This window comes from Ursus arctos, unplaced genomic scaffold (genome assembly GCF_023065955.2).
Source record: "Ursus arctos isolate Adak ecotype North America unplaced genomic scaffold, UrsArc2.0 scaffold_10, whole genome shotgun sequence".
Classification (NCBI taxonomy): domain Eukaryota; kingdom Metazoa; phylum Chordata; class Mammalia; order Carnivora; family Ursidae; genus Ursus; species Ursus arctos.
This window is the reverse complement of record NW_026622764.1, coordinates 29,416,624-29,439,068: the sequence shown is the minus strand read 5'-3', so window position 1 is coordinate 29,439,068 and position 22,445 is coordinate 29,416,624. Positions and strand designations below refer to the sequence as shown.

General features: G+C 41.5%; 1 long non-coding RNA gene across 4 annotated transcripts in view; it reads right to left on the bottom strand.

Annotated features, from left to right (window-relative positions):
- Window positions 1–1,928: 1,928 nt before the first annotated feature.
- Window positions 1,929–22,445, bottom strand: part of LOC130542911 (uncharacterized) — a 55,852-nt gene continuing 35,335 nt past the window's right edge. Inside the window, exon 6 of one of the 4 annotated variants that reach the window (XR_008957803.1) lies at window positions 1,929–4,948. This is a non-coding gene — a long non-coding RNA (uncharacterized LOC130542911). Of the gene's footprint in view, window positions 4,949–13,701; window positions 19,947–22,445 lie in introns of those variants that run through there. The other 3 variants (XR_008957802.1, XR_008957797.1, XR_008957810.1) reach the window with 3 other exon arrangements.

The window sequence follows — 22,445 nt, the reverse complement described above, 5'->3', positions numbered from 1 at the left end:
TTATCTTCTCACCTTCTTCAGGTGCCTCACTCCTTACCTTCTTCAAGACCCTGCAGCAGGACCTTCCCTTGATCACTTTATTTAATATAGCACAGCCCCACCCAGCAGCTTCCCCTTCTCTGTTTTCTGTTACCCTGCATTAGAATGCAAACTCCAAAAGTTCAGGGAGTTTGCTCGATTCATTACCACATCCCCAGTGCCTAGAATAGGAGTGGCGTATAATAGGCATTCAATAAGCATCTGTTGCTCACGCACTTGTTTGACCAACGTACATTAAGTGCCTTCTGCGTTCCAGGCAGCGTGTGAAAAAATAATCTCTGCCTTCTTGGAGCTTACAGTGTTGTGAGGAAGAGAGATAATAAGTACAGAGATAGGTAAGTCTTTACGTAGAGATAAATGCCATGAAGTAAACAGAATTGTGAAATGAGATAGAGGAACTGAGAGTGGAGATACTACTTTATATGGACTGGCTGGGAGGGCCTCTCTGTGAAGTGACTTTGAGCTGAATAACAAGAAAGAGAACCATGGGAAGTTCTGGAGGAAGAGCTTTGGAGGCAGAGGGCAAAGCAAGTTAAAGGCATCTAGGTAAGGAATGAGACTGGTACATTTCACAGAAGTTAATCTATGGTTATCATTGGCTTGTATCCTGTGAATCTTCAAAGTACCTTGAAGAGATCAGTATAAGCTCAAATGTGAGAGATACTGCATGCCTACACACCAGCGGCATACTCCCTTCGGTCTCTACCAGCTGACATAACCCATTCATCCACCACAAGCTAGTCCAACTGCAGGAAGCCATTGGTATTTCCTTACAGAAAGCTTGCTTGTGCGTGAGAGGCATAATAACGAATGACACAGGTGATCTGAGACTGAGGAATACTTTTCTGGTCAATTTGGTATGTTCTATTTCTTGTCTGTTGGTTAATATCATGAAACTCCGGAGGAAGTGTAATTGGGGAACTTTAATGCTGGCACTTAAGGGCCTGCGTGTTTATGAAGGAAGGGAGGGCCATAACTCCGGCTTCTTGAGTATGTTAAATATACGTAAGGTATTGCCGGCCCTGTGTGTCTAGTCTCAATCCAGTTTCTGGTGATGGGTACAGGGATGGTCATTGTTCCTTTGCAAGTGACTCTTTGGACTTTCCTAAATAAGAGGCAGTGCTTTATCCTTTTATCCTAAAGTATAGGGTATTGGAAACATCTCCGACCTACATTCTCATGATTCATATCTCCTCCCCCACCTACCACCTTCTCTTCCTGTCAACTTCCTACCCCACTGCGCCCCCCATGCACTTGGCAAATATTCTGCACACTAAAGATTTGAGCAAGGAAACGAGGACGGTTATGAGAAATATAAAGTTAAAAGGGGAGGAAGAGCTGGGTGAAACGAAGTGAGCGCCTCGGAGGATTGAATGAATTTAACATATGAATTTAACATAAACGATCAGTAAGCTGTAAAACACCATTCAAGTGTCAGAACCACAATTTTCCACCGCCTGTCACAGTGCCTGACAAGCCTTCGCAATAAATACCGAAGGAATAAATGAATGGCAAAAACATTGAAATGAATGCTGCAAGGAAAGGGGAGAAGAGACAGAATCAGAAATTGTCCCAAACAAATATTTAGTTCATTTATCATCCTCCCATTGTGTGAGTCCCTTCTGTACGCAGCCTTTAAAATTTACTGACTTGTTGCTTTCAGAAGAAGAAAAGAATTGGATACTGAACTTGAAGTAAAGCAGGGAATAAAATAGTCTTAATAAAGAATCAGTAAAATATATGCCAATATCTAATCCTTAAAAAAGAGAAATGTTAAGTAAGGGACATGGCCAAAGTCTAGGACATGGCCTAGAAAGTGAAGGAAATCTCAACATCACTATGATGTGACTTTTATACTTGATAGAACCAAACACAGAAAAAAAAATAATAATGTTGGAAATTTTTTTTATTTCCATATCCTTCCCAGAAACAAGTAATAATATAAGAGCAGGCATCCGTATAGCACTTACTATGCGCTGACCCTGTTAGATCCATCCATGCATAGCACACTTCATCTGAGGCTAGTACTATAACCACCCAATTTTTAGAAGACCATAGGAGCAAATGAGTGGTGGAGCTGGGATTTGAACCGAGGCAATCTATCTTCAGAATTGATGCTTTTTTTTTTAAAGGACAATTTTTTTTTTTTAATTTATTTATTTGACAGAGAGACAGCCAGCGAGAGAGGGAACACGGGGGGCGGGGGGGGGGGAGAGAGGAAGAAGCAGGCTCTCAGTGGAGCAGGGAGCCCGACGTGGGGCTCGATCCCAGGACCCCGGGATCACGCCCTGAGCTGAAGACAGACACTTAACGACTGAGCCACCCAGGCGCCCCCAGAATTGACGCTTTTAAATGCTGTCTTTCCCAGCTTCTCACTTCTACAAATGCTTTACATGTATGAAGGAAATCGGTTCTGTTATTTTCCCCACTTTACTGATGAGATACCCAAGGCAAAGAGAGGCTAGGTAACTTGACCAACATAACGCAGCTGTTTATCCCTGCTAGGGGCAGAAATGGCGCTCTAGCATCCATGGGCTTGTGAGCTGCAGGAGTGGTGACTGAAAACTCAAAGTAGCTGCTGTGAAAGAACTCGGATTAGGAAGGAGTGAAGTCCTTGGCTCTCACTTCTGCCTTCTATCCACAGCATAGTCTTGCCTCCAGGAGAAATCTCCAAGGACATATTTGAGCCCACAGACAGAATGGACCCACTATGGTCCTACTCTTCTCCCAACCCAGTCCTACACTTGATAAATATGATTTCTTCCTGACCTTTTAAAATACCATAAAGGTTTGCAAAGCACCAGGTTTTTTAGTATGTTTACTCTGATCTCATTAACTCTAGACAGAGATAAAGTGAGTCGGTAAAAACTGCTGAGATCTAGGCTCCAGGATTGAAACACCAGCAGTACCCGCTGGTCTTCTGGGGCTCGTGAAGTTGAATAAATGGATTCTACTGGTGTCTTTACATATCACGCCGAGCACAGAAATCAATGGACCTCACACACACGGGTGATTTTGGAATTTCTCACCACGGCTAATTATTAACATCACTGATGTTTCCTAAGAACTTGAAGGCCTTGTTTTCAGACTGTGGGACTTCACCTGGAGGTTAACTATGAATGAGTTACCACATTCTATTCCAGGGCCCCACTGTTTTGAGGGCTTTCATATTGTCAGCTTCACTTGATTATCACAACGGTGTCAGCAGTTGTCATTCAACAGTGTCCCAAATGTGGAAGGAAGCTCAGAAAGGTTAGGTGACTTCCTCTGCCCCTCAGGTAGCAGCAGAATGCAAACGATGTCTCTCGGGAGCTGGATGCAGGGCAGGGATGCCAACGGAGGCTTCGTGACTCAACACTCAGTGCTCTTCCGGCTCTCCAGCAGCCCTGTCAAATCTACTCAATTTAACACCCCACATGAGGGTTGTCATTCACAATAATCACCTTGGAAACTATATGCTTATTTGGGGAATGTCAGAATCGCTCACTATTTTCGGCATATCTGTTGAGGAATTATCTTCAGAGCTAGTTTACACAAGAACATCATTGTGTTACTTTACACGGATGCCAAATTTGGGGTCAATCTCTTTACAAGGCTATAAAACAAGGCACCTCACTGCAGGACAGACCCACGTATCTGAGAATAAATTAGGACAAAGCCAGTTTTCACGAGCATGAAACTAAGGTGATGATTATCAGGTATTCACCTTTTGACACTGGGCTTTAAGGATCTCATCCCTGGAGTTCTCTGTATGCTGAACAGTATTGAGGTTAGGTTATGCAGAAAGAAGAAGGGCTGATTCAACCGCAGAGATTTTAATATGTGGTTCCAGAAAGTCTGCATATTTCACTGTGAGGTTTGGACAAGAAGCCAAGCCACTGGCTAGACTGTAATGGGCGACTTCTTATATAATTGTAAGATCATTTGTTTGATATAATTAAGTGGGGGGAGGGACCCTTCCCTAATTTGCTTTCCAGTTACTGCGGAAATACGCATGATATTTCACAGTAGGGAAATGGCCTCAAACTCTGCTAAACTCTAAATTGATATTGCCCATTATGATTAATGTTTAGAAAGTAAGTTTCTTTTCCTCAAATATATGAGAAAATCTTACACTGTGGAGTTGGACGAACCTATATTCTTCTCCTGGCTTTGTTATTTAAAAATCTAAGAGTTGGGGCAAAATTATGTAAATATCAGCTCTTTACTCCTGTGAGATTAAATGAGATGATGGAAAGCACTGCATTTCACAGTGTCTGGCGCACATGGGCACATCATAACCGTAGGTTTCTACTGCCACCTTCACGTTCCCATCCCCATCGCGCTTCTGTAATCCACACAGTTCCTTGCTGAGTATGCTTACCTTGAGAGTTTAATTACCTTTTCTCTTGGATGACATCTCTAGTAGTATCAGCAATGTCTAAAATGGGCAAGGTAAATGGCATTCCATCTGCTGCTCCCTCTTCTTCCCAGAAGTCAGCCATTTCCAACATAAATTTGCTCTCTGGTTCAAAGATTTAGTCAAAATCAAGACAGTTTGGAAGTTTTCATTTCAGGGCTTCTTTGTCATCCTAGACTTTGCAACTCAGGTGACAATTAATAAAATTGCTTAGTTTTATTCCAAACTATAAGTTCAGCCAGTGACAACACCTGGGAGGGAAAGTCTAGGTAGCAGTGGGCAGAGGTGAGGTGGCATAAAGGGAGTCTAAGGAAACTCCAGGTGTCCTGAAAATCCAAAGACAGTGACTTCCTCTCTGTGCCCAACCAGGGAGCCTAAGCCAGGAAATGATGAAGAACCAGGCCTCAAGAGGGCAGAGCAGCAAGAGCACCAACTCAAATGGCCACTGTGGAGTCTCCCCGCAGCTCCCGTGGTATGGTGGATCCACGAGAGGAAGAACACGTGTGGGCACTGTAAAGGAAACAGAAGCTTTACATCGATGGTAGCAGACATTACTGGAAGAGGTATCAACGATATGAAAGAAGTTTGGCGCCTCTTTACATTGCACTCAACATCCCTTTAAATACTTACCAAGTGCCTGCTATGTGCCTGATCTTGTGGGAAGTCACGATGGCCCCAGAGGTCCATGGCTCATGAGAATCTGCACAATATCAGAGTGAATGGCCACCAGTGGGGCCATTGACAGTTCCATATGTCACACAGGAACATTATAGGGAGGGAAGTTACCTTCCTGTGTCAGTCAGGGTTCTCCACAGGCAAAGAACCAATAGGATGGATATCTATATCTATGGATCTATATCTAAATATGTATCATTCGATAGATAAAGAAAAAGATTGATTTTAACAAATTAGCTCACATGATTGTGGGGGCTGGTAAGTCCAAAATTTCTGTAGAGCCAGCAGGCTGGAAACCCAAGCCTTGAGATGGGATTCCTTCTTCTTTGAGAAACCTCAGTGTTTTGTTCTTTTGACCTTCCATTGATTGGATGAGGCCCATCTACATTGTGGAAGATAATCTCCTTTACTTAAAACCAAATAATTGTAAATGTTAATCACATCTTCAAAATACCTTCACAGCAATATCTGGACCAGCATTTGACTAAACAATTGGGCACCACAGGCTAGCCAAGTTGACACAAGAATTAACCACCACACTTTCCAAACAATGTCATATGACGTGAAACTGAGCTTCTTTTGAGGAAAGATGGCTGTCCATCAGCAAGAAGCTACGGCTTCATGAGCTATAAAGAACTGATAGTACATGCATGTTAGTGTAAGAGCATCTGCAAGTACAAGTTTAGCCCCTTAGTCACTTGTTCTTATGATCAGGTGCTCTTCAGACAGACTTGTGGAGGCCAAGCTGTTTGTGAATAGAGGAGCTCCAGTGGTCTCACTTTTGGCTGTGTGGCTTAGGGACAGAAGACAGCGCTCCACTGCATTTACAGGCCATAAACCCAAGTAAGCCAGGTGTGTGGATACACTGCACTATATCTAAATGCTCGTTTATTAATGAAGATATTCTTTATTATTAATTCATCTATTACATATCATTTATTCACAACTCTATTAAGGAGGCACAACAAGATCACAGGGAAAGAAAGCATTTCATAAGTAATCTGACAATGCCCAGTCCCCTCCAGAAATCACTCTTCACACCCACCTACGTACCTCTCTCTGTCTTCAGTCTCTAGGCTGTATTTGAACAGAGTGTTAAAGGATTGACCTTTTCTACCCACGAATGAGAGACAAAACAATGTTGTTCTGCTTTCCAAGGAGAGAAAAAAGATAGTTCCCAGAAAGTAAAGACTAGAAATTTGACCCTCCTTCTCCAAAAAATTCCAGAATGGATTATTAAATAGATTGTTCATGGACTTTTTAGAGAGAGAGAGAACTGACCTCTGGAAACAATAAGAGCTCACTTCAACTAAGTCACTCTAACCAAACACTTTTCCTTCTTGGGCTGCATTGCTAATTTCATGCAATGTAGTAATACTGTACCACAGTATAGCATATTTTTACAAGATATTTGACAGCTCAATCATAATACCTTTTTGGACAATTTAGGGAGAGAGAGGCTGGATTTTAATATCACATTGTTGGTAAGACAGGTCTATTCAAGATTGTTGACGAAGGGAACAATGTCAAACTGAAGAGAAAGGGGTAGGAACAAGGTTCTGTTTTAGCTCTTTTCTACTCAACTTTTATCAGTAAGTTAAATGAATATGTGAGAATCATGTTAGCAAAATTTAGAGGTGACACATATCTTGCTGGGCTTACTAATCCAACAAATACGGAATTAACATTCAGAATCATCCACATAGGCTTCAGCAACAAAGAGAATCAAACAAGAGAGAAAGTAATCGGGATGGATGTATATCATACAGTTGCTGAGATGCAGCTTAGCAGAAGTTCATGTGAAAAATTACCTGGCACTCTGCATCAATTCCAAGTTCAAGAAGCCAGTAAGATGGAATATCTGTAACACACACACACTCAGACACACCACACACAATAGCTTTTAAAAGTTGGAAAGAACCCTAGAAATTATTCAAATCAAATCCCTCATTTTACAGAGAAAAGCTAAGCGTGCAATCATAGAAACACAATAACTGATAGTAAAACTGGTATTTATATCTTACCGCAGACATCACAGTCTTGAGTTGTTTTTATTGTGGTCTTGATTTGCATTTCCCTGATAACTGGTGATGTTGAGCACCTTTTCATATACCTTCTCATTGGCCATCTGGATGTCTTCTTTGGAAAAATATCTCTTCAATTCTTTGACCACTTTTTAGTGGGGTGATTTGGTTTTTTGCTATTAGGCTATAGAAGTTTCTTATGTGTTTTGGATATGAACCCCATATCAGATCAGATTTGCAAAGATTTTGGGGCGCCTTGGTGGCACAGCGGTTAAGCGTCTGCCTTCAGCTCAGGGCGTGATTCCGGCGTTATGGGATCGAGCCCCACATCAGGCTCCTCCGCTGGGAGCCTGCTTCTTCCTCTCCCACTCCCCCTGCTTGTGTTCCCTCTCTTGCTGGCTGTCTCTCTCTCTGTCAAATAAATAAATAAAATCTTAAAAAAAAAAAAAAAGATTTGCAAAGATTTTCACCCATTCCATAGGTTGCCTTTTCATTTTGTTGATTGTTTCCTTTTCTGTGCAGAAACTTTTTAGTTTGATATAGTCCCACTTGCTTGTATTATCTAAATAGCCATTGATGGATGAATAAAGAAAATGTGGTATATGCATAAAATGAAATATTATTCAGCCTTAGAAAAAGAAGGAAATCATGCCATTGGGACATGGATGAGCCTGGAGGACATTATGCTAAGAGAAATAAGCTAGACACAAAAGGACAAATACTACATGATATCACTTACATAGTCAAACTCATAGAAATGGAGCAGAACGGCGGTTCCTAGGGACTGGGAGTAGGGAGAAACAGACAGGTATTAATCAAAGGGCACAAAGTTCAGTTACAAGATGAATAAGTCCTTAGAGATCTACAGTACAGTATAGTGCCTATAGTTAATAATACCATATCGTGTACTCAAAATTTTGCTAAGAGTGCAGGTCTTATGTTGTTATCACAAATAATGATAACAATACATAAAGAAAAAGAGTTATTTCCATTGGTAATGGTTATTTCAAAGAGTGTAAGCGAGATTTTGAGGAATCCACAAACAATATAATGGCAAGAGCTTTTTTAGTTTAGCCTAGAATACAGTAGAATCACCTAGAAGGGAGTACTATTTAAGACAGCCTGGCAGCTGTATTCTTCCCAATAGGAAACAGCAAAACTAGCACCTACAGGTAGAAGTTAAAAGGGGAAAGTTCGGGTTTAGCTTATGAAAACCTTTTGAACAACCAGAACCACCTATTGATAGGAAATGCCACTTCAACAAGAATTGTGTTCCAATTCCTGTGATAGATCTAAGCTGTAGGCCCACTGAAGACAAGTGATATAAAAGGGATTCATAATTTGGGTTAAGAAGCTGCACTAGACGATCTACTTCCTATTTCTTTCTTTCTTTCTTTCTTTTTTTTTATGATTTATTTATTTGACAAAGAGAGAGCACAAGTAGGCAGAGTGGTAGGCAGAGGGAGGAGAAGCAGACTCCCCGCTGAGCAGAGAGCCCTTGGGGGGGGGGGGGGGGCTCCATCCCAGGACTCTGGGATCATGACCTGAGCCAAAGGCAGATGCTTAACCAACTAAGCCACCCAGGCACCCCTTCCTTTCTATTTCTAAGATTCTATAATTTCAAAGAACTGCCTCACCAGCTCCATATGCAAAAATAAACTTTTTTTTTTCCTAATCTTCTCTCCCATTTTCAGGGATCAAAACTTGATTTAACACCTCTAATTTTAGAGAACTTACAATCATAATCAATAGCTAATATGTCTTATACATTCCCCATGTGCCAGATACATGGCAAAGAGTAAACCAATGATGCCTTAAATGTCCGCATACCCAGTGATTACCAGATTTGAAAAAAAAAAGGCAGAATTTTCTTCTTGTTAAATCTTTGACTAAATGTGAGGGCAATACTCCCATTATTATCAAGTATTTCCAAAGTGTTTTATAATCATTTTTATTCATTTACTTAAATAAATCCAACCATACAAGTATAACAAGTGAACATTTACTAATAAATCTACTTTTATAAGTACATTACAGTGGAAGTAAAAACCTATTAAACAACATAGTGCCAATCCACATAATTTAAGTCATTTTATTGCACAAATTGATTTTTTAATTATATTGGCTTTTCACCTGTTCATTCTACTAAAATCTTATATTATTGAGCCCTTATGCTGGATAAAAACTGAGGCAATCCTCATGCATTTGGCAAAATCCATAGAATTGTATAATGGAGAGTAAATCCTAACGTAAAATAAAAATGCAGTAAAAATCCTAATGTAAGTCAGCTTAACTGACTGAGCCACCCAGGTGCCCCTTTATTCAATTTTTTTGTAAACCTAAAACAGCTCTAAGAAATAAAGTCCGGTATTTTTTTTTTTTTTTTTAATTGAAGCAGTCAGGGGCACCTGGGTGGCTCAGTCGGTTGAGCCTCTGCCTTCAGCTCAGGTCATGATCCTGGAGTACCAAGGTCAAGCCCCGCGTCAGGCTCCCCACTCAGTGGGGAGTCTGCTTCTCCCTCTGACCCTCCCCCCTCTCATGCTCTCTTTTTCTCACTCTCTCTCTCAAATAAATTAAAAAATCTTTTAAAATATAATAAAATAAAAAATTGAAGCAGTCAAACTTTCATCAGCCCTTTGAATATTTACACTTAAGCCATGCCCTCAAAGGGTCTATCACCCTCCATTTATCACTGTTTGCAATACCTCAGCCATAGAAATATAGAGATACTAAAGAAAGAAGCAGCTTTCATTTATCTCAGGAATTGTCCCAATGTGTGACATCATCACAATCTGGAAGCTTAGCTTTCCCCTACCCAATTTAACACAGGACCGGGTGTTTTTATTATATCCCAAGGAGAGTGGGAGAGTTGTTCCATGAATTTATACATATTTGGATTATCCAATCCCTTTTCCCAATAGAATCTCCATCATCCTTCCAATTCTTCTAACCCTCTAACTAGACGTTTATCAACCCACCCCAATCTGCCCCAAGTATTCGTATTGTTTGGACAGTGGAAGTAGCAGTCTCCAGGCATTGAGTGCCTATCACGTGCAAGGCCCTGGGCTGGGCTCTGGGGATACAGCTGTGCGAAAGGCAAGCAGCCTTCCTTTCCTATCCTCAGCAGAGAATGCAAACATTACACGAATTTTACAATAAATAAACAACCCTATGTTTATCACATTCACAGCGTTCACGCAAGAAATATTGATTGAACGACTGAATGAATTCAACTGATTAAGAATCTGATTCAGTTTAACTTTTCCTTTCTACCTACTACCTAGAAAACGTTTACTAAGAAAAAGTAATAGCATAGACAGAATAACGTATGCATATCCAAACTGCTTAAACAGAAGATGTTTAAAATATTGGTATAATCACTTAGCTGATGTCCTAAGTTTCAAATAAGCCATAAGCCCTATTTTTTTTTTTAATTTAAGAAGAATATTTGTCCCTAGTTAGCAGCTTCAAGTGACCAGACGATTATCCTGCATGTTTTGTCAGAGCACCTCAGGAAGGCTAACTATGTGTGTTAGGTATTTAAATGTTCTGGTCAAACCTTCAGATGTTCGGGTCAGAGGAGTAGTGAGGGAACTCTGTTCTGTCAGCAGGGTAAGGCAATAGCCACGCATCCTGTCGGAGAACATCAGAAAGCACGTGTGTTGTTTGGTTTTTCTGCCAGCTGTTTTCAGCTACTCAGGTGAGGCTCAGAGTTGGACGTACCCAGGGAGGGAGTGGAAGGTGTAGGCAAGGGAGTGATTAAAATGATGGAACGCGGCCAAGTGGTGCAAGGAGAGAAATGAGGACGTGAGTGGGGCCTTCTCAAAATAGCACTTACAGACATGGGATTATGCTTCACTATTCTTTTCTCCTCAAAGGAGGAGTTCAGGGAGCCAACAGAGCATTTAATGGGGCTTCTAACCAAGAGGGAATAATGGAAAGATCATTTCCCAGCTCTCGCCTTTGCTGTCTCTCAGTGTGTCTCTAGCCTCCTTTATTAACATGACACGCCTGGATCCTGCCGCTTTGGGTCTACCGGAAGAACAGAGCCTTTTCGGCTTCCCCTGGATTAATCAATATTCCTTTCAATTCAATTCTCTTTCGACCTTCAAAAGTAACCTTTGTGGGTGACTTGTACTCTTGCTGGTGTGAAAGGGCTGAATTGCTGGATTTGCTCATCATGTTATTTCTGTCTCTTTCTGTCCGGCTACACACTAAAATCCTATCTCCAAAGTTAGAACAAAAAGCAGGTCCTTATTGCTATAATCAAAATAGTTCCTTAACAGGGAAACAAGACTCAAGAGATACGAGTAAAACAAAAACCAGTGTCGATTATATTTCCAATAACCCAATTACAACGAGAAGGAGTAGTATCACTGCCCCTGACGGTGACATGTGCCGGTAAGCCAGAGGAGGGCAGGCACCTGTCCCAGGTGTCCCGCCCAACACTTCCACATCAGTCTCTCTGGCCAAAACTCAGTGATGCCACATCCACCGCAGTGGCAGAACACGCGCCTGCCTGGAGCACTACCAGGCGATGGACAGCACAGCCACCAACAGGTTCAAGAACGCATCTATGCAGCCAGTGCAACACTTCTGTCCGCTTAGTCTCAAGGCATGTGAAAGTCGCCAAAGGATCCTTTTATTCCTATCTGTCATCATGCTCAAATGAAAGAGGATCCTGGGAGCTGTCACTATGCCAATTCTCTGCTTACGAATCTGACTCTCCTTCTCTTCCTTGTCAGCCCCACTTCACGCTAAACGTCAAGCTTTCACAACATAGAGGCCATTGCATTTTATTTTTGTATCTGAAATACATAAGCTTGCTCAATAAAAGTTTGGTCAGTGCATGAGTGAGTCAGCACCTGAACAACTAAGCTGGATGGGTGAATCTGAGGGAAGACATGAAAAAATATGTTCCAAGTTATCTAATTTGCCCAATTGGCTTATTTTGTTTTTTTTAAATCACAATTTATTTAGCTTTTCATTTTTTCCCACCTCAAATTTTTTTATCCATTGGGAAGAGAATTTAAAATTTTAATATTTAGAATTGCTGAATTTTCAATCTGATGCCTTGATAAAACCTTTTCTCAAAAAGGCCCAGTGCACATAAATAAGAGGGTGGTTGATGTCCTCTTTATCTTCAAAAATGTTTACAATGTCCTTATCCACAAGCACTGGGTGGGAGAAGTCCTTCCAGAAAAGCTAAACAAACAGGGATCCCTGTCAGCTACTTATCATCTATCTCAAGACATCTGATCCCATACATTTTCCTCCTCCACAGATATCTATCAATAATAATGCCTGTAACTAGGAACTCACAGTTTTGTGTTTTCTATTGTCTCACATGTAAAATTGTTTAGATACTATAATATGCCATCTTTTGGGGGAGAAATCATGGGCACATCAACTGTCTTTTTAATGAGATTGTAACCCTATAGCTTCCTTTCATTAATATGAATAGCAACTAGAGGCATTGATAGTCTTTAGTTTTCTGAAACGTGGTGTGGGATGATACTGCAGAAAGGGATAAGCTTCACTTTCTACGAAATGTTGAATGCTTAGCCAACCACTTTCAAAATACTGTATTGTTACAATGATGAGTAAATATGCAAGGTGAAGTTTTAGCTTGTGTTTAAATAGCTGTCAGGAAATAAAGAACTCGGTTTTGCATCTATCTTGCTTCTTTGCCTGGCGAGATGTATGTGATGGAGGAAGAGTAGCACCTAGTGGTAAAAAGGATCAGCTGCACCCACAAGTGGCTGACTGGAAGTGTTCCAGAAAGAACTTCAGCCACATTTTGAAAGATGCATTTTGTATTTCAGGCATTTTAAACGCTGGCATCTTCAAAACTTCAGATGGGTGTTTATCGTATCAATTACAGATGTGAGTCAACTTTATAAAATGTAGAGATGATGAATATATCCAAGAATTTAGAAAAAGACCCTAGGGCTGCCTGCGTGGCTCCGTCGGTTAGGTATCAGACTCTTGATCTTGGCTCAGGTCTTGATCTCAGGATTGTGAGTTCAGGTCCCACGCTGGGCATGGAGCTTACTTTAAAAAAAAAAAAAAAAAAAAGACCCTAAACTTTCCAAACCTTTCACAGGTACCTAAAGTATGTATGGTAAAACGTGCAGGTTAAAATAGTGTATTTCTTAGATCACTTCAGATTTTATTTAACAATTATCCATCTAAGTCTACTAGTACATTTGAGCAAAAGAATATGCTTTCTTAAGCAATGAGTTAGTATTTCACTGAGATTATTCAAAGAACTTGAAAGTACATTTTTTAAAAGATTTATTTCTTTATTTGAGAGAGAGAGAGTGGGAAGAGGGGCAGAGGGAGAGAATCCTCAAGCAGACTCCCCACTGAGCTCGATCCCACTGGGATCATGACCTGAGCCAAAATCAAGAGTTGAACAAATGACTGAGCCACCCAGGCTCCCTGAAAGTACATTTAAATAGCTATTCTGAAATTCTCTTTTCTTTCAGTGGTGGATAAGCATAGCACAGTATTTTACACCCTCTGGACATACAATAAATTAATAATTGAGGATTGATAACCTTTACAATAGAAACTAATTTTAATTATATAGCTTATAGTTTGGTTGACATTGGCAGAAATCACTGGTAAAATTATGAATAATCACTTGTGTATACCTTTATTCCTAAATCAAGTATAAATTCAAGTCAAATTTTGTTCCCCTAGTGGGGTATAATCATATGAGTATGTCATTTGTCCTTGAGACCCAGATAGGAAGAAACAGAATTGTGAAATTCAAATTGCACTTACATAAACATTTTGTTTTGATTCGCCAGGCTCCTTTTTCTAGTAGCAGACACCACACGCACACACACACACTTACACTCAGGCCAATCATCATATCCTGCCCGTTGGCCTTTGGCATTATTCCAAGGTTGTCCATTCAAAGTGCATCTTCCAGCAGAGATATCTTCAACCAGAGCTGGAAGGGAAGTCCCTTCTTCCCCCTTAGGTGGGCCACTATAAGGGGCAATGCTCCAGCCATGAGAAGCTTCTTGCAGCAGAGAATGAAGTCAAGACAAAGAGACCTTAAGGCGTGAGTCTTTTGTTCTGGTTGCTGAGGTCCTTGGCTCCTGTTTTAAGTTCCTGTTTCTCTTCCCCAATTTCTCTTCCCATAAATCTCTTTGAGACAACATCTACTTTGAGATATGTTTCTGCAACGTGAAGAGAACTGACTCATACTGTGTTTCTAAAATAAGGCGTAGCTCTGCTCATGCTACCATCCCGGTCAGAAAACCTCCATTGCTCTCCATTGCTTGAAAAATAATCTCCAAGAGCTTCTGGCTTTGTGATTCAGCTCTAATCTACCTTTCCAGCCTCATCTCATTCAACTTAGTGAAACTGAATTTTTCTTTATTTCTTCAAAACACCTACGATGTATTCTTATTCACTCCGTCCCATGAAAATTATTTTCTACCTCCAGACACCCCAGTTTCCACCTTCTGAAATTGTATCCACTTTTAAGATCAACCACAAATGACTCATCTTCTATAAACTCTTTCTCATTTCTCCATGAATCAGTAAAGGTGAGGGTCAGCTGCCTATAAATGAAAATCTAAAATTATAATGGTTTGAAGAAGTGAGAAATTTAATTCTTGCTCACGTAAAAGGAGCCTGGAGGTAGGCACTCCTGGGCTGTTACAGTGACAACACGGACATCAATGTATTAGTGTTCTATGCTACATAACAAATTAGCACTAACTTAACAGCTTGAAACAACACACTTCTATTACCTCCCAGTGTCTGTGAGTGAACAGTCTGACTTTGGCGTAGCTGCGTGGCCTCACGAGGCTGAAATCAAGGTGCCAGCTAGGCTACATCATCATCAGGAGACTAGGGGGGGAAATCCACTTCCAAGCTCCCCAGAATTGAATTGTTGGCAGAATTCATTTCTTTGTGGCTGTAACATTCATGGAGCATTACTTTTTCAAGGCCAGCAACAGAGAGAAAAGAGTCTCTGCTGCTTGGAGTCTCTGAATTCAGGGAAGGCATAGGCCCTCTTTTAAAGATTCACCTGATTAGGGCAAGTCTACCCAGAATAATCTCCCTTCTGATGAACTCAAAGTCAACTGATTAGGGACCTTAATTACATCTACAGAATTCTTTCACCTTTGCCATATAATGAAGCATTATTTTGGGAGTGATATCCCATCTCCTTCGCCATATTCCATTGATTAGAAGAAGCAGTCATGGGTTTCATCCTAACCCAATGAGAGGGGATTCTATGAGGGCATGATTCATCGGGGACTACCTTAGTATTATCCACACAAGCAGGGACCTGGGTCCTCAATTTGGGTCCACCTTCATGATGGAAGAAGGTGCTAGAGCTCTACCCATCATGTCCACCTAACACACTGCAGAGATGAAAGAAAGAGAGCAAGAAAGAGTATTCTTCCCAACTGAGTCAGTTGCCTGTAAGCAGACTTTGCAGAAGTTCCACATGTTCACTTAAATCTCTTCAGCCTCGGTGGCTGGCAGTAAGGAGTGCATTATCTGTGAAGGAGTTATTAAGAAGTAATAAAACGGACTTAAAGCCCGCCTGCTTTTTATTGTCACCATCCACCAGCAATTCTAAACAATCCAATGACAGAGTGCTCCTTCCCGAAAAACATTTTGTTGGTTGTCTAAATTCTAAACAATTGGTGTGATTACGGTTGAGTTTAATAATAGATGTGGGGAGCCTGAGTGGCTCAGTCGGTTAAGTGTCTGCCTTCAGCTCAAGTCATGATCTCAGGGTCCTGGGATCAAGCCCCACATGGGGCTCCCTGCTCATTGGGGGTCTGCTTCTGCCCCTCCCCCCTCATGCTCTCTCTCTCTAATAAATAAATAAAATCTTTTTTTTAAAAGATTTTTTTAATTTATTTGACAGAGAGACAGCCAGCGAGAGAGGGAGCACACGCAGGGGGAGTGGGAGAGGAAGAAGCAGGCTCCCAGAGGAGGAGCCTGATGTGGGGCTCGATCCCAGAACCCTGGGATCACGCCCCGAGCCGAAGGCAGACGCTTAACGACTGAGCCACCCAGGCGCCCCAAATAAATAAAATCTTTAAAAAATAATTATAAGATATGTGGAACTTTCAAATCAGCACAGTTTCAGTACTTATCCTCTAATAACACGGTATTCTACTTGGAAATTAATTCAAATTACCCCCATTTACCTTCCCTCACATGAGTACTCCTCTATTTCAAGAGCATGAATTGCCTTGGAATCTTCCAACTCCCCTCCAGGCACAGTTTGTGCCCCCAGCTCCAGTGGCACCACGCATCCCTGCACTGAAACAGCAGATTCCAAGGAAACAATGACAGTACAGGAAAGAAATGGAAATGGAATTACTTCCAATTCTTTCATTCTGCGTAATTGCTTAGAGTTGTTATTTTGTGTTTAAATTTAAAACAGCAGAAGAGAGTGCAAACTGTGAGGTATATTGTTTTTGTTTGGTGACTACAAATTTTAACTTATGCATGAAATATTTTACTTCATGGTGATGATTTAAAATTAAAATATTTTCTTTTCTTTCTTTTTTTTTCAAGTAGGCTGTACGCCCAATGTGGGGCTTGAACTCACGGGCCTGAGACAGAGTCGCATGCTTCACCCACTGAGCCAGCCAGGAGCCCCTTTCTTCTTTTTTAATTGTTAGTTATTTCTAAACTAAAGAACAAATTCAGAAAATGAAACATCACATCAATAGTCAATTTAATAGGTGCCAAATTCTTGCAGATGTTTTAGTTTTATTAAATTTTGTTTAACTTTTCTTTTTTTTAAAGATTTTATTTATTTATTTGACAGAGAGAGTACGGGAGAGAGGATAGCACAGGGAGCAGCAGAGGGAGAGGGAGAGGGGGAAGAAAACCCCCTGCTGAGCAGGGAGCCCAGGCGGGCTCCATCGCAGGACCGTGGGGTCATGAGTCGAAGGCAGACCCTTACCCCACTGAGCTACCCAAGCAGCCCTAAATTTTGTTTAACTTTTATTAACTTTATTAGTTACTGTAATGTCATCTAAGACTATAACAAACAATTATGCAGATATAATGGGTTTTTTTCTTTGTATTTCTTTACTCCTGGCATATCAATGGAGCTCAATAAATAAGTATAAATAAAATAATAAGTATAGTAAGTAAATAAATAAGTATAATAAGTAACTAGAGAACTAAAGTACCATACTTTGCTGAAGCCAGTTTTGAGATGGAGAGATCTCAACTTCCTGTACTTCTGAGCTGAAAGAAGAAAAAACTTTGCCCTGCTCTCTGCTCTCAGGTGCCCCAAGCCGGTATCAACATCAGGCTGTGGTTCCAGCCTGAAGACTCTGGCCATGAGCGGACCATCTCCCCCCCACACAGGTGAGGTTTACTAGGTGTGAGTCAAAATCAAGCCCTGATTCACTTAGTGATAAACTGGGTGAGTGAGGAAGAGAAATTGAAAAAACTTTCTTGAACGTGGGAAATAAATTTTCAGTTATTATTAATGGATAGGAAGATTGCTATGGTTTAAAGAACTTTTTTTTTTTTTTCCTGTGCTCAACATTAGTGTGGAGGCATTCGGGCTCAACCTTCTATCAATGTGCAAGCGGTCCATCTATTCCACTGAGACGTTTCGATGACGAATTCTCACCTTCTTTGGAATAAGCAGGCTACATTAACCAGGGGTGTGGGGGGGTGGCACACAAAAACCCCATCCTGGAAATTCTTTTCTCAGAATTACACATGTTGGCACTGTATCCTGGAACCTCTTTCTCAGCAGATAGTTGCCAGTAGAGCAAAACACACTATCTGGAAAACCTAATAACAAAATATTCATTCAGTGCATTATCCTACTTCCCTAGGTAACAAAGGACATCAAATTATCATCAAATCTTTCTGTCCAGGCAATTCATAGCTCCCTTGTACTTTGGGGTCTGCAGAAGTTCACCCATTGCAAAGTCAGCACCACTGGGATATTACCAGAAGAGGGCAGAGGGATGTGGGTAGTAGTCTTGGTTTGTATTTTATATAATTCTGACATTGGTTTCCCCAGATGCCTCCTCAATTAATCTGGGGAGGGGGATGGAACAGAAATTACTCATGCCCACAGACTGTTTGGCCCCAGGGGGCATAACCCTCTGCTCAGACTTTCACAATAAAGAAAGATCCAGGGACACTGGCCATGACAAGGACAGGGTCAATGTGTGGATGTTCTCAAATGCAATACTTGGTTATTTCATTGTGCAAGAAAACATGGATTATGCATTTCAAAATTAAGTCATTTCTATATTTTAAATTCATATTAATAGAAATTGAATGCTATTTATTTAAATAACTTTTAATAAATGTTATTCTCAGCAATATTAATGTTATTTACTAAATAATAATGAATGTCAAATCTTAAATAATACTTATTTAGTAATATAAATAGTATACACTGAATAAATGTTATTAAATGATAACACATTTAATTTTAAAATTAAGCATCAACTCCAATGTGCTAAATACAAACAGTTAAGTCAAATGCAAATGGAAAAAGAATAAAGCAGGGTGCATTCTGGAGTTAATATTTACAACAGTGAGGCTAAGACATGGATGTTCACTCCAAACCTCCTAACCTTTCCCCACAGCAGCGGGCAGGGCAGGGCAGGGCTAGAGGGTGTTGGAGAAGCTGCCTGGAAACCTCACAGGAGCACCTTCTCCCCTTCGCTGGGTTCTGATTCTTTTTGACACTGACCCATCTCCAAGTGCTCTGGGCCAAGAGATACATAGTCCATGTCGAGCCCAGCAGAGAAGAAGCGAGCCAGTCAAAGCAGAGGACAAGTCTGGTGTCTCTGTGTCAGAGCCTCCCCATTCCTTCCAGGATTTCTCAGAATGGTTCTCTCTGGCTCAGAAGAGATTCCCAGCTTCAGGACACTCCCTGACAACTAACACCATGGCAGATGCTCCCAAGACTGCAATTCGAGAAACTCTGAGCTTTTAAACAAACTGAACCTGAGAGCGTCTTAACACAATAGAGTTTAACAATGCTTTAATGGTGGGGTTTGGGTTATTGAATGTATAACACCAATTGTTTCTATTACTTAGTGTAGAGGGTAAGAGTCTCTCATGTCAAGCAGGGGCCTGGGTCAAGCAATGACCCCAGCAGGTAAGGGGACACCGGGACCGGCATTAGCTGACACCCCAGAACGGATAACGAGCAGAACCAGAGAAGGTCTGCAGGGCCCCGAAACCGATTAAATCCCTTAAAAAGGGGAAGGATTTTGGCAGCAAACTCAGGTTCCTCAGAGCTGACCCCTCTATGTCTGACCACTTAAAAAAGGCAACTGCCCCCGAAAGGCTCTGCCCGGTGGATCTCCAAACAGACCCGAGAGCCTTACCCGCTTGAACACCAGAAGCAGTAAGCGCGAAAGCTGACCCAGACCCGATCGAGGCCTCATCTCAACTGCACGCCCACAGACGGATTTCATGTTTGGTGCGTTCACCTCCTGCGTCCTTCTGTTACCTTGTGTGTTGTGTGGCTGTCTTCTGTCCTGGCTGTGTAAGAAGCCAAGTTTAATCACATGGTGAAATGTCATTGAGTTTGGAATCCTGGACCTGCTTTATCCTTGTGATTAAACTTCGCTTTATGGGCGAAGAAAGCTGCCATCGTGGAAAGACACAACTTGTGGGCGCACCTTCATGGCATGCTCGTGACACTCAGTTAACACAGAAATCCGTGGGAAGGCAGGGAGGACAAGTGCCAGGGGTGATCCAGTGTGGCTGGTGGTTGGGGGAGCTCATGCATAAAGCACAGACAGCGAAGCACAGTTCTGGAAAGAAATGCATGAGGTGCAAACTGAACCAGAGCCTGAACCCCAAAATGCAAACTGAAATGGCTCATTCCACAAGAGAAAGCCAGCCCTGGGGAAGAAAGACAACTTGGGGAACTGTGAAAATGGCCCCATGAAAACAAATGAAAGGGCTCAAAGAATAAGTTACTGCAAAAAAAATTCTTTAAGGACATGGAATTTTTTTTAATATAGTGCTCCACACCTGTACACACACACACACACACACACACACACACACACACACACACACCTGCAGAGAAGGTTTTCTGCTCTGCAATGCTAACCACAGATGTCCACAGAGATTTCTCTAAGCAGGTGTTCCTTCTCCTTTAGGGGCCGTATTGTAAAACTGACACTGACTCTTCTCCCCAGGCTGGGATCTGAGTCTGCACCCAGTCCAGCCACCACCCTCCCTGCTTCTCTCCCTACTTGCATCTTCTTTCTGCTTCCCCAGCCGGCCATCTAGAGGACCGGAGCCCCATTTACTCTTCTCCAGCTTCTGTAATCTCAGTTGTTCCTTATACTGACTTCTGCTATGGCCATAAATTATAGCTGCCATCTCCCTTAATAACAAATACCTTCAAATGTCTCTGCACCTCCTTTATTCTGTTTCACAAAGGAGTCCCTCCAAATAAGTATATGCAAATGATCTTGTGCACACGACACTCCCACTGTTTATCACTGCCAGTGGTTCCTGCCCCGCCACTGCCCTGAAAATGCTTTGACGAAGATTCCTGAAGTCCTCCTTGTTGCCAAACGTAATTTCTTTTTTTCAATTCTCAGAGCCCCCCAAACTTTCTCTGACAAGTGACCCTGTTGATCGCTCCGTGTCTTTAAAACTTTTTCTCCTTTGGGTTTCGAGAAAACACTCCTAATTCTGCTGCCTCACTTACATTCCTGCTCAGAGTGTTTCGTTGGTTAAATGTGGGGGTTCCCTAGCACTCTGTGCTCAGGCTCAGGCTCGGGTATACCTGTGGCTCCAACCGTGGCCTCCAGGCCAGGAACAGCCTCATCCCCGCAGCCCTTGTGAGAAATGCAAATTACGTTGCCAGATGGAACTCAGGACACCCAGTTCAATTGGAATTTCAGATAAGCAGTGAATAAATTTTATAAAAAATATGTAGGGTGAGTATGTCTCATGTAATTTCAGGACATACTTATCCTTTAAAAAATTGTTGTTTATCTGCAATTCAAATTTAATTAGGCATCTTGCATTTTTTTTTGAATTTGCTAAATCTTACAATCCTAAATGCAAATTGACAGTCCCTGTCACAGTCCTGCTGCAGTTCTGGAGTTGGGGCCTGTAATCTGTGTTTCAACAAGCTCTCCAGGTGATTCTAAGTTCCCTAAAGTTTAAGGCGCACTGCGGCTCTCACACCCGTGAGTGACCTCATCTGCTCCCACAGTAACACTTCCCCCAAGGGTGGGATGCCCTGAACTGCTAACTGGTGTGGGTTTTCCTGAATTTGATTTAACCGTGTGACCCCCTTCTGTGTGGAAAAGCAAGAGGAATGCAAGAATAAAGCGATGAAGGGCTTGGCTTTAGAGCAATTTCCACCTGCATCAGTGTGAGACAGAAAGATTTGGGAGTAGACACAATGAGGGAGAATCTGTTTTTTTTCTGGAATTCCCTGCAGAGAATTATTAAAAAAAAAAAAAAAAAAAGTCCCTGGAAGCATGTTTGCTGCACGCAGTCCCACGTCCTCATCTCTGTAAGGGAAGGGGATGGAGGGATGGAGGTCCCCCCCCTAAGTGTGGGGGTCTGAGCATAGAGGGGCTAGTGCCTCCCTCTGGAGTTTCTCTGCACCCCCATGAGTCTGAGGAAAGGCTCGGACAGTGAATTAAGTTTCACAGTTCTTCCATCCAGAATAGTCTTAAGGACTTAACGCTGAAATTGAGGAGGAAGAAGTAGTCTTTAGTGGAAAGAGCACTGTTCAAACACCTGTGGGTCACAAGATCCGATTAATTGAAAGCACATGTCTCCTTCTCCACAAGACAGCTTATTGAACACCCACTAGGCACTGGGGGCCATGTCAGATACTGTACACACTGTAACAGTTCTCACCATGGGAATTACTCATAAAACAAGAAGTACTGAAAGAGCTGGATTCCGATGAACTTTACCAGGAATTGTAGTATAATTCTTGGTATGTTGCTATTATGTGGAAATAAAAATCTCAACAGTGAATGGAAGTTATTAAAAGGAGCAGCAGCAATTAAGCCTCAGATACTTATATAACTTTAGGATGAAAATATCTAGAAGGATAAAGAGAAAATCATGGACGCAAGTAAGATACATTCCATAAAACAATAAAAGACAGGACCTTTTTGTAAAGGCTTGCTGGCAAGAAAATACCACAAGTTAGAATAATGCTCATTATTTGTTGAATGTGTTCCATATGTCCATATTTCATAGAATTCTCTGAGAGATTTCAATTTAAAACTCCCATTGTGTTGACTAGATAATGGGCGGCTTCT